The sequence below is a fragment of the Ambystoma mexicanum genome, chromosome 5q (genome assembly GCF_040938575.1).
Source record: "Ambystoma mexicanum isolate Mex_15411 chromosome 5q, UKY_AmexF1_1, whole genome shotgun sequence".
Classification (NCBI taxonomy): Eukaryota; Metazoa; Chordata; class Amphibia; order Caudata; family Ambystomatidae; genus Ambystoma; species Ambystoma mexicanum.
In genome coordinates, this window is record NC_090933.1 from 1,050,684,652 (window position 1) to 1,050,700,149 (window position 15,498).

The window sequence follows — 15,498 nt, forward strand, 5'->3', positions numbered from 1 at the left end:
GTACCAAGAGGCCCAGTGCGATCTGGGTTTTTCAGACAATCTCGCCCTCCAAATGTTGCCCAAGTAGAACAAGGGGAGGAAGGTGCCCAACCCCATGAGGAGAAGGAAGAGGAGAATATTTTCTTTGTGTCAAGTATTGATCCCCTCTAGTCCAAGGGTCGAACACAGCTAAGGTGCATCGTGGCAGTCAATGACTCTCCAGTATCGGTGCTGGTGAACAGGGGGACTTCAGTCAACGTTGTGGCCCGTCAGCATTATGATGCCATGCCCGGCCCCCCCAGACTATCAACCCCGAAGGCTCGCATTTTCACATTTGGGGGATCTCATCCCATTCCCCTGGATGGTGCATTTGTGGCTCGGGTAGGGCATGGAAGCTCCAAAATTAAAGCATGCTTTTATGTCACCCCAGTCAGTACCAACACCCTACTGAGCTGTACCGCGGCCGAATCCCTAGGACTGGTGAGCTTTGCATACTCTGTGTATGTGAAAGATATACAGACATTTCTAGAAAAATATGCAGGCCTGTTCCAAGGGATTGGCTGCATGGCGGGGGATCCAGTGCAACTTCACACCGATGAGTCGGTACAGCCAATTGCCCTCAAACACCGCAGGGTGCCATTTCATCTGAGGGAATTGGTGGACAAAGAACTTGACAACCTGGTGAACCTTGACATCATAGAGGAGGTGGAAGGTCCGACGCCCTGTGTGTCTCGAATTGTAGTGGCTAGGAAACCTAAGCAACCTGACTCTGTAAGAATCTGTGTAGACACGAGGCTTCCCAACAAGGCCATCAGGAGGGAACGTCATCTCACACCCACTATTGACAATGACATTGCAGAGCAGCAGGGAGCTCGCTTCTTTTCGAAGCTTGATCTAAGGGCAGGATACCACCAAGTCCTCCTGCATACAGAGTCGAGATACATCACGACTTTCATGCCCCACCGGGGTCTATACCGGTACAAGTGACTCAGCTTCGGGTCTCCTCCGTGGCGGAGGTATTTGAAAACATTATCAGGGGGCGCTGGCAGACCTAGAGGGTGTTCTCAACATCAGTGACGACATCCTGGTGTTCGCCAAGTCAGAGGTAGACCATCTGCAGAGACTGGCGATGACCTTCGAGAGGCTTCAGTCACTGGGACTAACACTCCACGTGAAAAATGTGAGTTCCTGAGGACGAGCATAGAGTTATTTGGATTCATGTTCAAGGACGGAGGAGTGTCTCCAGAACCCAGGAAGGTAAAGAACATCAAGGAAGCGAAACCACCGGAAAATGTGTCTGAAGTGAGAAGCTTCCTGGGGATGGTCACCTACTGTGGCCGGTTTATCAGAAACCTGGCTTCCACGTCAGAGCCGCTACGGGCACTCACTAAGAAAGAGACGGCGTGGCAGTGGGAGCCGCTGGAACAGGCGGCGTTTGAGGACATCAAAAGTGCCCTCACAGAAGAAGACAGGATGGCCTTCTTCGACCCGGCCCTGCAGTCGGAGATTGCAGTGGATGCCAGCATATTTGGTCTCGGAGCAGTTCTGACGCAGGTGGCGCAAGACTCCTATGTCTGCCCCGTGGCCTATGCCAGCAAGTCATGGCCCTGTCCGACACGGAGCAGCAGTATTCTCAGATAGAGCGGGAAGCGCTGGCTGTCCTTTGGGGGTGCAGGCACTTCTGACTATACATCCTGGGAAGGGCGGTGACTGTGGTGACCGACCACAAGACCCTACTGCCGATCCTGGCAGGCTCATCCTCAAATCCACCAGCGCGGATTGAGAGGTGGATTCTGGCCCTGCTGGAATACAGGTTCTCGTTGGTGTATCGGCCTGGTGCCAACAATGCAGCCGACTACCTCTCTCGCCATCCGGGGAGTCAACAGGACTGAGAACCGGACGGCTGCGCGGAAGAGGCCAGCGACCATATACAACTGGTGGTTGAAGCGGCCACCCCGAATGCCTTACCGCTTGAAGTGGCGGCCATTAACGACGAGTGCTTCTGCATAATCAGAGTGGCACTGCAGCATGGGTCGTGGAAGAGTGTCCTTGTGTCGCTAGCTGGGGGCACACAGAAAGCAAAGACTGTGCTTGAGCAGCTGTAGAGAGTGCGGAAGGAGCTGTAATTTTCAGAAAAGGGTCTGTTGCTGAGAGGTGACCGGATCGTGGTCCCGTAGGCAAAAGTACAGGAGGTGATAGGCCAGGCACACCAAGGCCATCAAGGGGCCGCAAAGACCAAAGCCTGACTACGCCTGAAGATCTGGTTCCCCGAACTAGAAAAATGGGTGGACTGTCGCATCATGTGTCTGGTGTCAGGCAGCGTCGCCTGCCCACAGGGAGCCTGCCATCGAGGTGGTCCATGCTGACTTTGGGTCCACGTCGCAAGGAATGCACTTCCTGGTGGTGTTGGATGAGTACTCCAGATACCCAGAGGTGGAGTTCATCCAGTCGGTGGCCTTGGAGCACGTGGTGGTGGTGGTGGAAAAGGTATTCGCGGCTTATGGTCTCCCCACAGTACTCTGCTCGGACAATGGGGCAACATTTCAAGGAGAACGGTTTGCGGCCCTGATGGAAGGCTATGGGGCACACCATAGGAAAATCACACCCCTGTGGCCGAGGGCCAACGGAGAGGTGGAAAGGATGATGCGCACGTTAATTAAGGTCTTTCTGATTGTGCAGGGTCAAGAACAGTGTTTGGAGAGGGCCCCCTACCAATTCCTGCGGGTGTATCGACCAACACTGCACACCTCAACGGGAGTGGCCCTGGCCGAAGCCCTCTTCAAGCGGTGCCTAAGAGGTCAGCTGCCGGAAGTGGGGGAGAAGGAGCCGGCGGTCATCGACACGCAACGGACTGAGCAGGAGAATGATAGGAGAGGTCTACACCAACAACAACTCGTGCCCGGGGATGAAGTGCTGGTAAGAAACAGGCACCCCCGGGGGGAAACTGTCACTAACTTATGAGCCGCTTGACGTGATAGCAGTCAAGGGATCCATAGTGACGGCGTCAGACGGCCAAGCCTCGGTCACCAGGAATGTTAGCTTCTTCAAAAAGCTGGGTGAGCCCAGGACCGAGGCACCCATGGACCTGGACTGTGCGGACATACCTGACGAGGGTGGGGGTGCAGAGCCCCTCCCTCAATCCCCTGTGAGGACGCCCGCTGGCAGGTCAACTCCCAACCCTGAGGCGAGCAGGAGGTACTCGCTGAGTACAGGGTGAGGGAAACCTGCTTGTTTCAGTGACTTTGTATTGGACTCATGATGGAGCCGACATGGAGGTACCTGCTAAGTGGGGAAGGGGGGTGGCTGTGAATAAAGGGGCTCATTGGGGAGTTAGTTGTTTGGGTTAAGGGTGTTAGTGTGTTGTAGATGTTGGTTGTAGTTATGCAGTGTGTTGTGTTATTGTTTATTGTCCTCATGATAAAGGAGTGTGGTGCTGCCCATTTAAGGGAATAGCACGCAGCGGTATGACGTTGTACGCCGCCGTGTGCCCTATAAATAAAAGGGGCATTCCCGGCCGCTTCATTGTGACCGGGGAGCCCGAGCCTGATGCATCGTCTCTGTGTGAGTGCTTGGAACGGAGGGGCCCCGGGGCTCACGGAACATCGCGGTGGGGGCCAGGGATTCTACCACAATACTGTGACCAACCAGCAATGTGAAGCAGACCGCTGGCGGGGGCTGCGAGAAAGGATAACCAGCCCCTGTGACAGCGGCAAAGGCAGCAACAAATCAGGTGAGAGGTGCCCAGGTCTGTGGTGAACGCGGTGGGCATCACTCCCTTTCACCACCGATAAACCGCATATCAACACTGGAGGGGAGAGCGCATGCAGCGCCACGCTGATCTCCGGGGCTTGCCCCACCACCAGCCCCCTCCCAGAGCGCACCGTGAACCGGATCGAAGCAATCACCTCTTGGTGGCATTACGTGTGGCAGAGGGGCCCGAATACATGCCCCCTGGCTATCGGCTCTGCATCCCAGGAATACATTGGCCGCAGTGCGGGCAGGCTACCTCTGCCTGACCCTAACCTATCCGGACCTCTTAGTCCCATCTCCAAGCAACAGGCTACGGCTCACAGCGAGCGGAGCGGATGTTGGGCAGAATCCTGTGCAGTGCCCTTAGGGACCACTAAACCTGATTAAGACTACAGGTGGCAATACAAGTTTTACCTTTGGACAAGCCCGTACTACTAAGTTATAGTGGTAGCAGTAGCAGAGCAGCCAGGCTCATCTCAAGAGTATATGAGCAGTAGCAGAGATTACACAAAGGGACCACAATTACTTTGACTCAAGCAAACACTGACTCAAGGTTTCAGGTAAAAAATATAAGCACATTTATTTTTAAACCATCAGTTATAAACACAACATTTCTATTAAACTGTAAACAAAACCACACGTTAAATATTATACAACTAACCAATTAACTTTGTATAGTAAATCTCAAGGTAAGTACCCTGTGTTTGAATGAACCGGTGTTATGCACAAAACACGATACCGCGGATACGGTTGCGTCACTTCTTGACAGTTCGGTCTACTAAATAAACTCGTATCCGTGACATGAAATGCTACCGGGGCAAAAACACACTTAGAACTTGAGATACCCAGAGGGAGTTGGAGGCAAAAATCACAGGCAATATTTAGGTTAGGCAGACAGGATCGAGAAACACTCAGAAACAGGAGTTCAAAAGTCAAAGGGTCGGAGCCAGGTTTAGGTGACACCGGAGACCTGTGCCGAAGATCACACCGTTAGACAGTTCACGATTCAGTGTAGCCAAAGAGTACTTGGATATTGTCAAATGTTCGGAAGCAAAAGTTATAAGGAGGGAAGGCAAGGACGAGCTTTGAAGATGAAGAAAATGGATTCACCCAGTTTCCTCGAGTAGAACACAGTACCTTATTCCAACGATGCAGCTGGTGCCCTGGCAGTTGTTCCTGTTGGTTTCCTGCAGACCCACAATTCCTGGAGCTTCGTTGTGAAGGAGGACGTCTGAAGGGGTTCTGCACCACACAGGGATGAAGCCGGCAGCAACGACAACGAAAAGGTCTGCTCCTTAAAAACAGGAGAGGCTCAGCAGGTGGCTATCCGGACCACTACAGCAGTGTGCAGCGATTTCGACCACGGCGGTGATCTCTGGCTGAAGAAGATGAGCTGGTTATCCCCACCAGGCTCAAGGGAAGAAGACTCCGGACTGGATCTCCTCTTAGTCATTGAAGGGAAGATAGCTCAGGACTGCAGCAGGGCTTCACCAGGACGGGGTAGTTGCAGCAGCCGTCGTTCTTTCTGCTTCTCTTCGGTTCCTTGTAGTTCCAGAGACGACTCTGACTTCTAGCCCAAGAGACCTGCCTTGTATGCGCAAAATCCCCATTGACACAGCCTGGCTGTCAATCACGCAGCAGGGGGGGAGTTGTCCAGCCGGGACAACCACCTCAGCCAATCGTGGCAAAGTGCGACTCGGGTTTCCAAGGATACCCTGTGCAGGGGGTGACTATACCACTTCCCCACATTCAGCCTACCTAGACACGCAGGTGCCAAGAGAAGGGTTTCTCTGAAGAAGCCCGCCAAAAGACGGCGAACAAAGAAGGCGAACCTAGTTTGCCGCGCAAAGTAAAACACAAGAAGGACTTTAACAAAAAGAAATGGCGAATAAACCCAACCGGAGCCAAAAGAAAGATGATTTGGTCAAGCGGGTTTATGTTCGAGGCTAATATAATAGCCAAGAACAGTACCACGTTTATCTAATATAATCGCGGTACAAAGGTTAGGGTAGATACCACTGCCACCAGCCAAGTCTAAATGTTAAAAGAGCGAAACAATGCTCAGGGAGGTACAGACAGCAAAGGGGTACAGATTAGCCCTTTCCAGTACTCCATGTAAGATGGGGTGTACTGGGTCTGTGTTAAGAATGACTATGTGAAGTAAATGCCAAAATTACCTTTCGCTGGGGGACAGTAGTCAGCCCCAGGGAAATGTAGTCAGAGGGAAGTCTAAAAGACAACCCTGGGTTACTACACTGAAGGTGCTGTGTAACCCATACAAGAACAGGGGCACTTGGAGTGGTGTGCTCCAGTGCCCAAGATCACACAATGAGTAAAAACACATAGGCCAAAACACATGTAAGAGTGAAAAAGGGATGTACACTCTTACCAGTTGGAAAAATAAACTCCAGAAATCCAGCAAAGCTGCTGGGGTACTCACTAGGTGAGGGAAATTAGCCCTAGAAGGCGAATTCTCCTTAACAGCGGAGGCATTCTCCACTAACTCAGGATCCGCGCCTGACACTGAGGGTGCAGGGAGAGGAGCGAGATCGGTATGGCACGGGTACCTCCCCAGTACTAAGTACACTGATAAGATTAATGTCCCTGCCCCAACCCAGCGCATATCCATAGCGTGCATAAGGCGCCTCTTCCGAGATCAGAGAGCAAGCTTTGGGCTTTCGTGGGTGTTCACGCAGAGGCCACTTAGAGGCAAACTCTGCCTGGTGGTTGGATCGCGCCATAGACCTCCTGCAGAGCAAACCCAGACTTACCAGCAAACACAAGACCTCAACAACTGGGCACCCAATGCCGGCGGGCAAGGGGAAAAACACCCTGGGTAAACAAATACAGATGGCTGCACCAAGGGACAACACCATCTGGGGGTTTGGTCAAGGGAAGCTGAGACTCAACCATAATCAAGCACCACACCAATAACACAGGGGAAGGGGGGCACGAGACCATCCCCCAAAATGCTGGTTTCTAAAGTAGACCTGGAGACATGCTTCCTTGACTTTCAGGATAGACTGACCTTGGTCCAAACGCACTTTGCAATGTTCACGTCAGAGGTCAAGCAAGCACTATCTGTAATTAAAAAGGACATGTAATCCCTGGAATAACGGACAACCACTACTGAAAGGGCTCTCCAAGAGATGGTCCAGGATAACCTTAAAACAGACGAAGCCTTTGAAGATCTGATTGCCCACAATGTGGAATTGCAACGTGAGGATTTGGAGGTTGAATATCTGCATCAAGAATCTCCCAGCGACGGTAGGAGAGACGGTGCTCTGGATCTTCACAGATCTTCTGGGCAACAACGGGATGTCCAATGAACCGCTTGATAGGATCCATAGCGCAGGTCACAAAAGACAGGAACCGGGGCCACGCCACAGGGACACATTGGTCGCGCTTGCACGTTACCTTCAAAAAGAGCAAATACTGCGGGCGGCCTGACCACGGAACCAATCACATACAGCAGGGTGGAAATCCAGCTCTATCAGGACCTTTTTCAATCCACCTTGTAGAAGCGCAGAGATATGGGAGCTGTGGTCAAGACTATACAAGCCAAACTAATAAAATATAAGTGGACTTTTCCTTTCAGTCTCCTCTTCACCTGGTAATGTAGGCAGCATAGAATAACAACAAGAGAAGAGGGGACCCAGCTATTACAAATTGATGAAGAGGCGGATGCACGCCTGGGCGTGACGGAGGAACGCGCCTCTCCCAAATCACAAAGCCTTTGGAAGGGTCACAGGCAGGATGGTCTGCAAGCAGAACTAATGCTGCAATGCAGAGCATTGAAAACGTGCCCCCCATTCCCCCAAGGACAATCAAAGCAATCCCTCCTTCTGACGGACCAGATGGTGGATAGCTTAAACCCAGCCTTGCAACAGCAGGCACCTCAATAAATCACAGCATGTCACCCTGGAATCCAAGTGGAGTTACCTCAGGGTTTTTAGGATACCCCACAAGTTGCTCATGGTAGTTTTTGTGGGTCATTGCTGAGGGTTGTGGACCCACAGATTGCCTAGGCAAGATGACTCGCACTGGGGGGGTTGTGGAGGGCACTCCCATGTTGAGTTGGGGAGTAGTGTGTAGGAGGGGGGTTGTGTGGGAACGCAAGGGGGCATGGGGAAAGGAGGGGTACTATGCATGCACTGGAAGTATAGGGACTTATCTGAGAGGCTGAAAGGGGGAGGGACGGGTCGAATCTTCCAATCGCTTAAGATCACTTAAACATTCATATGCCTAATGCTTAATATACGGGGACTGAACACTCCCGTTAAAAGGAGGAAACTCGAAAGCCTCCTCACGTACCACCAACCAGACTTGGTGGCATTACAGGAAACACATATCAAGCACCAGGATAGGCACAAACTTCGCTCATCGCTACCCCAGGATATTCCACGCAAACACACCGGGCTGCTAATAGCGCTAACATCAGGCACCCCAACCCAGATTCTGAACTCACAAGCAGACAGGTAAGGGAGGTATCTCTTTCTCAGAATTCAAATAGAGGTGACAACACTCACGGTCACGTCTGTATATGCCCCGAATGTAGGTCAGACTGGCTGCTTGAAGTCGGTCCTCGTTGAGGTTAGAGATTTGTGGCACTGGGGAAATGCTGGTAATGGGAGACTTCAACTTGGCATGGGACCCTCAACTTGACAGAAGCACTAACACGCAGAATAGTCAGTCCCCTCCCATGCAATCTCTTAGAACAAAAGTAGACACTTAGCGCTGAAAGATGTCTGGACTTCGCTCAGGGGAAAAGAGAAGGGATTTAGATAGTATTCGCATGTACATAAATCCTTTTCCTGCATAGATTATGTATGGTCCTCAGTCATGCTACTGGGCAGCATTAAGCATGTAGACTTACACACAATAACACTGTCGGATCATACCCCGTGACAGTGGAGGTGAATCTTCATATACAAAGAAAGAGCTCTGGAGCTGGAGTTTCCCGGGGGAACTGTTGATGGACCCAATAGTGCGGGAAGGGCTGGAAGATGAGATTAGAGAATTCTTTGAGATAAATACAACATCAGAGATAGCAGAAAACGATTTGTGGGATGCATTTAAGGAGACCTTTCGTGGGGTGCTGATCGTTGCAGGGGCACATTGGCGGACGCAGTTAAGATCCCTAGAGAATGAACTGGAATCAGAACTGGGGGCGGGGTGGTCGAGAAACAAATGGAGACAGATTCAGGGGGAACATTGCACACGGCATACAGGAACGCTAGAGGAAGACTAGACCTGCTTCAGACGAGGAAGGCGGAGATAAGTCTGCTCTGTATGGAGCAGAACTACTATGTGAAAGCTTACAAGGCAGACCAGCTGCTGACTAACGCTAGGCAGCTTACGCCCAAAAGGGCCTCCAATCTAGGGAATAACCAACTCACAAGGAAGTAAGGTAACAACGGCCCATGAGGTCATCACTCACGTTCAGGAGCTCTACTCCTCTTTGTACAGGTTGGACCGACCTGACCACTTGTCACGAGGGCCTATCTGCAGTCTATTTCACTACCGCAGATCACCCCTGCCGATTGGGAATTACTGGAAATGGACATTACCTTGGAGGAGGTGCAGCATGCAACCCGAAATCCCCCGTTAAACAAATTTCTGGGCCTGTACAGCTATGCTGTGTGAGAAACCTGAAGGTGTTTCACCTGCTAGTCCCCAGAGATCTGTCACCCAGGTGGCCAGGACACAGCAGCGCTATTGGATCCAGTTCCTGGGGGTGGACCAGTGGGGGAGTGGAAGTAGGACACTGACGGGTGAGATGCGGTACCTCCTTCCTTATAATACCTTTTCCTCATCCTACCCCGTAGCATACTTGGAAGCTCTACCCCCACACCCTTTTCAGACACAAACACTTTCTTACACCATGAAAGACAATGGACTAACACCAGAACTGTTTACCTGCCGTGTCCCAACACAAGCGTCAGGCAATTGACAACAACTACACACACCTGACGGCCATTTCCTTTCCCCACTGGGATCAAAGACGGAGCATGACAGCACACTTTGAGCAAGGACAAACGCACGAGGAAGCAGCTATTCCAGGATGGCAGTTCAAACATAGAAGAAAGGTGGCGAGACCGGAAAGGATAACAAGGAAGGAAGTGCCCTTGCCCTTTTCAACCCAAACCCGCAAAGCCTCTCTGAAAGGAATCATAAAACTGGGAACTACAGCTGACGTGTGGTCTAACAGATGTCAACGGTGCACAGGACCCTCCCGCACTGATAACCGAGGCGGCGAAGCACGCTTTCTACCGTGGTATCGTCCTTGATTCCAGAGACAAGAAACGACGACGAGGTCAGCACAGCCGGTGAGTCGGAGGGAGAACCGATAGTAAACGGGATGGCGTTGAGCGAAGGTTGCAAACGGCAACTTGGAATGGATTGTGTCCTCCAATGTATTCCACATCTATGACATGTAATGTCCACAGCTGTGCTGCTTTGGACATTTTTTCATCAGAGGGCGCCCTGCGTCGATGGCGTCAGGTCGATGTCCCTCGAAGGCCTCCGTCGAGGGTGACCTCATCGGATTTTTTAAGTAGCACGCACGGCGCCCGTAGCCTCAGTTCTGTTTTTTTCGCAAACGGGTTTGCTTCGTAAAACTTGCTGCGCCTCGTGGTTACTATTAAGTTAACATATTATGTTGTCGTCTTCTACCCCCGACGACCCCGCGGTCTGGCTTCAAGAAATTTCAGGACTGCGGCTCCAAGATGTTGATTTACGGATCCGCATAGAATTTGTCTCTGGTGCCTGGGTGAGGACCACACTACGGATGACTGTTCGAAGTGCCAGTCGTTGACTGCCAAGGCCTTGCGGGAACGTAAGGGGAAATTGAAAGTAGGAAGAGTGTCCAAGCCCCGTCAATCCAAGTCAGCTGGTCTTTCGACCGACGAGTCGAGAGGGGACTCTCCTTGTCGGAAGAAGTCCAAGCGTTCCGGGTCCCGCAGTGGTTCACGCCACTCGTCCTATTCGTCGCGGCGGTCCCGGAAGCAACGTCACTGTTCGCCTTCCTCGTCTTCCTTGGACGACGCCTCCTCGAAAAAGGTGACTTGCCCCACCAAATCCTGGACCCCAAAGAAGTGGGATGCTTTCCGGATGCAGATGTTGCAGCTATTTCAGTCCCAAAAGAAGCCGGCAGGGAACGGTCGTGGCCAGATACACGTGGGCCCTGGTGGACGGTGTGATAAACATCAGGAGCCTTCGAGGCCCCATTCGGACAAGGCATCGGGTGTTCACCAGAGACGTGCCAGGTCCAGGTCGGGGTCTTAATCTACGGCGAAACCGTAGAAACCTGCGAAATCCTCAAAGGCCTTGAAGGTGTCGACGCCAATGGCGCTATGCCCGTCGGGTGCGCCTGTCAGTTCGTTGTCCCCTGTCAGGCCCTCGAAGCTGTCTGCGCCATTGACGTCGATGCCAACGCCGTCGGAGCCATCGATGCCATCTGGGCCGAATTTACTGGTGGAGGTCCCTGTGACTGTGGACCCTCTGAGGAAGGCTACTTCTAAGTCTGTTAAAACTGTGACTGAGTGGAGGTGTACTCATCTCCCAAAGAAGGACTGCTTTTAAGTCTCTCCAGGACATTTATGAGGACAAAGAAAGGTCAGAGGAGGATGTTGGTCCCTTTGGTCTTCCGTATGGTACTCCTGGTGTTCCGGAGTGTCTCATTTCTGAAGAGAGTCAGATGGAGGACCTGTGTCAGTCCTTGCATGATGCCAGTGGCCTTGACACTTCCCCAGTTTGGTAGGGTGGATCTGGGGGATCATGCCGACTCCTCTTATCGGAGATTGATGTTGAGAGTTGTGAAGTACCTGGGCTGGTCCAGGCCTCTGGTGCAATTTGATCAAGATGATCTTGCAGATATTTTGGATCAGGGTCCGTCCACTGATCCGATGTTGCCATTTCATGTGGCCTTGCAAAAGATGGTGGCTGCTACTTGCAACACCCCAGAGAGTATTACAGCGGTGAACAAGTCATTGACAAAGAAATGCTACCTGTCCACACACACCCCACTCCGGAGAGTTTGGTGGTTCAGGTGGCTACGGCCACCTCGAAGCAGGCAGCATACCCTACCATCCCTCCTGATAGGGACGATAATCGCATGGATGGATGGGCACGCAAGGTATTTTCGGCTGTGAGTATGGCGTTGAAATCGGCCAACTCCACCTCTGCCTTTAGCAAAGTTTTCGCACACTCTATGGAATTGTACTTTTTAGTGGCTGAGCACATTCCCAAAGGGGAAGAAAGGGATGGCTTTCTAGCTATTGTGAAGGATGGCAAGGATGCCATGTGTGAATCTCTTCAGTCTGAGTTGGTTGCTGCAGCTAGTGTCAGCAGGTCAATGGCTACGAGCACCGTGATGCGCAGGTTTGCGTGGTTGCGGAAGTCCGAGTTCGCACCAGATGTGCAGCCTCGTCTTTTCAACATGCCTTTTGACAGGTCTCATCTGTTTGGCAGCAAGACCGACAAGAGCCTTGAGAGGTTGCAGACCTCCAAAGCAGCTGCCAAATCTTTGGGCGCAGCTGTTTTACAACTACGCCTATTCGTCCTAGGGGACAGCAATGGAGGAGTGGTTCCTTTCGCTAGTACTCCTCATTTGGAAGGGCGAAAAGGATGGCCAGTCAGAGGGGCCAACGTAAACTTCCTCGTGGTGGACAAGGTAGAGGCGCCAAGGCCGTTAAAGCGGCAGCCTCTTTACCATCAGGCGCTGCCGCAGCCGCTTCCAAACACTCTGAGGCCTTGTCTCATTGTTCACCGGTAGGGGAAGGCTGTCTCAACATCTAGAAGAGTGGCGAGCCATTACTTCGGATGCGTGGGCTCTGGAAACAATAGCCCATGGCTACTGCCTTCCTTTTCTGCGACGGGCTCATGACAATCCAACGGGGGAAACACTCTTTGTGCCTGTGGCAGAGAGGAACAAGGGTTGGTATTCCCCGTATTTTTTTATTCTCAAGAAGGACGGAGGACTGAGACCTAGATACTTGAACAAGTTCCTCAGGAAGGACAAGTTCAAGATGGTCACTCTTTCTCAGATCCTTCAGGCCCTCCAACTTCAGGATTGGTTGGTGTCATTGGACCTGCAGGATGCTTATTTTCATGCGCCGATCCATCTCAAGCACAGAAAATACCTGAGGTTCGCAGTTGGCAGATCACACTATCAGTTTCGGGTCATGTTACGCTCACCTGGTCTCCACAGGGGCACCGAACGAAGCTGGGCTGCAGCGGTCTCCACCAGCGTGACTCGTAGCGAAGTGATGAATGGCTGCACCTGCCCACTCAGTTTCGTCTTTTTGACATGAAGGAAGATTTGCCTAAAATGTTGAAATGATATGTTAACTAGCCGTGACCTTCTCGTGCACCCTTCTACTATGTCTCACCTTAATATTATGAATGGCGGGCTCTCCATCCTGCGACTGTATGCAAGGGTGTGTAGAGATTCAGGGATCCAGTTAACTTCACTGATCCTGTAGATTAGTACAGAGTTCAGACAACAATGACTCTGAGGGTAAGTCTTTATGCAAAGACTCGATAGTATGGATTGCTTTAGAGTTCAAGTTGCCAAAAGTTCACTCCTGTGCCTTATCTTTGCAGATTCCCCTTTGCGGGTGCACCAGATGAAAAGTGACTCCTCTCCGGAAATGGTGAGTAGAATGCCAAGCTAAGTTTCTATACTTGCACGATGCGATAATGTCTAAACATGCGATATTGTTCTTCTGTGAAACTAATCTGCTGTTCCTTTTTATTTCTGCAGGTGCTGTGCCTCCGGAGCGAAGATCGCGTGATGTTGACTCGTGGAACCGCAAGCGGATGCAGCTTCAGGTGAGTATCTATGCTGCGTGAGATTGGATGTCTTTAAAGAAGCGTAACTCACCTGATGATTTCTTCTCTGTTCAGCAGGTGCGGCAGCCCCGGAGCAGCGATCACGTGCGTGTGCTTTGTTGGATCGTAAGAACGAACAGCATTCAGGCGAATATCACGCTGCGCAATGCTCAATGTCTTTAAGGTGGTTCTCTACTCTGCGCGGTTAACCTGGTGTTCCTTTTCTGTTTTGGCAGATGCAGAGACTCCCGGACGATCGAGATGGAGAATCAGGTAAGGGTCTTGTTCTATTCTCTGATCTATCTTCTTTTTCAGGCACGGATCGCAATGACCAGGACGGGCGCGGCTGAAGACAGGACTGGAGCTTGAAGACAGGGTGAGCGTTACGCTGCAGGAGTGCAGAATAACGCAAAGCGTGTTCTGTTCCAAGGGTGTGGTTTAAATAGCCTAAAAAGTAGTCCCTCCAACCACACCCTTTGAAAGTAGTTCCAGATAGAGTAGTCCCTCCAGTATGCCTCAGACTAGGCTGCATATGGTCCCTCTTCTCCTGCAGACTGTTTTGCTTGAAAGGGCAGCATGAGCCTGGCGCCAATGGTGCCAGGACTGAGTCCAGGAAGCCCTCCGGTAGTCCTTTGGGGCCTTAAAGGTCTAGGTGCTAGTACCTCGGGCAGGTTGGTCTGCTCCCCCTATCTGGGGGCCAGTACCGTGACAGGTCATGCTATTCGGGTTGACCTCTACCCGAGGGTCTTCACCAAGCTCATGGTGGTCGTGGCAGCGTATCTCAGGAGAGGGGGGATTCACGTCTACCCCTACCTGGACGAGTGGCTGATCAGGGCGCGGTCTCCCGAACAAGCCGTGGATCATCTCAGCGTCACCTGCCACTCCCTTCACAAACTGGGCTTCTCCCTCAATTTCAAGAAGTCGCATATGACACCTTCCCAACAGCTCCAGTACATTGGGGCTGTGTTGGACACTTCCTGGGGAAGTGCTCGCCACCAAATGTGAAGGCAGACACATTCTACAGATGGTCTCCAAATTTCAACAAGCCCAGAGTCTTCTGGCTTTCGAATTCTTAAGGTTGCTCGGCCTTATGGCATCCTGCATTTTTCTAGTGCCAGAGGCCCGGCTGAGAATGTGATCCCTTCAGTGGGCTCTCAGGACTCAATGGTCCCAGTTCTCAGGCAAGATGTCGTTTCTCCTTCATGTTCCCATCAAGGTCTCCCAGGATCTTCTGTGATGGGCCAGCAAGGAAAATCTTATGAAGGGGGAGGCTTTTTGGCAACCGTGGCCGTAGGTAACGGTAGTGATGGACGCTTCACTCACGGGGTGTGGGGCTCATTCCAACGATCTGACCATCAGTGGTCGTTGGTCTTCATCGGAGTCCAAACTACACATCAATCTTTTGGAGCTGAGAGAAATCAGGCTAGCACTGAAGGCTTTCCTGCTGTATGCATGGGGAAAGAAAGTCCCGATAATCACGGGCAACACGGTGGCCATGCATTACCTCAACGAGAGAGGAGGTGTAGGGTCACTCCCTCTTTGCAGGGAGGCAATGCAGCTCTGGTTCTGGGCAATTCAAGAAGGAATATTCCTAGCGGCGGATCATCTGGCCGGAGAGGAGAACATGGCGGCGGACGCTCTGAGCAGGCACTAGCTCAGGAAGTCCTTCAAGAGATCTTCGCCCTTTGAGGAACCCCGCAGGTAGACCTGTTCGCGACCAGTGCCAACCGTAGGTACTGCTCGCGGGAATTGCCTCAGAGAGGAGCTCTAGGAGACACGTTCGTTGTGGATTGGTTATTCCCGCTTCTGTATGTGTTTCCTCCGATCCCTGTCATTGCTCAAGTTCTCAGGAGGTTTCGACGGTTCGGGACCCACATGATCCTCATTGCTCCAGATTGGGCCAGGTAAGCGTGGTACCTGGACCTTCTACACATG

The 15,498-nt window shown here is 51.8% G+C and overlaps 1 protein-coding gene across 2 annotated transcripts in view; it reads right to left on the minus strand.

The window, feature by feature from the left end:
• The window catches only part of ENPP2 (ectonucleotide pyrophosphatase/phosphodiesterase 2), a 1,757,842-nt gene that overhangs the window by 1,107,107 nt on the left and 635,237 nt on the right, over nucleotides 1-15,498 (minus strand). The window lies entirely within an intron of this gene.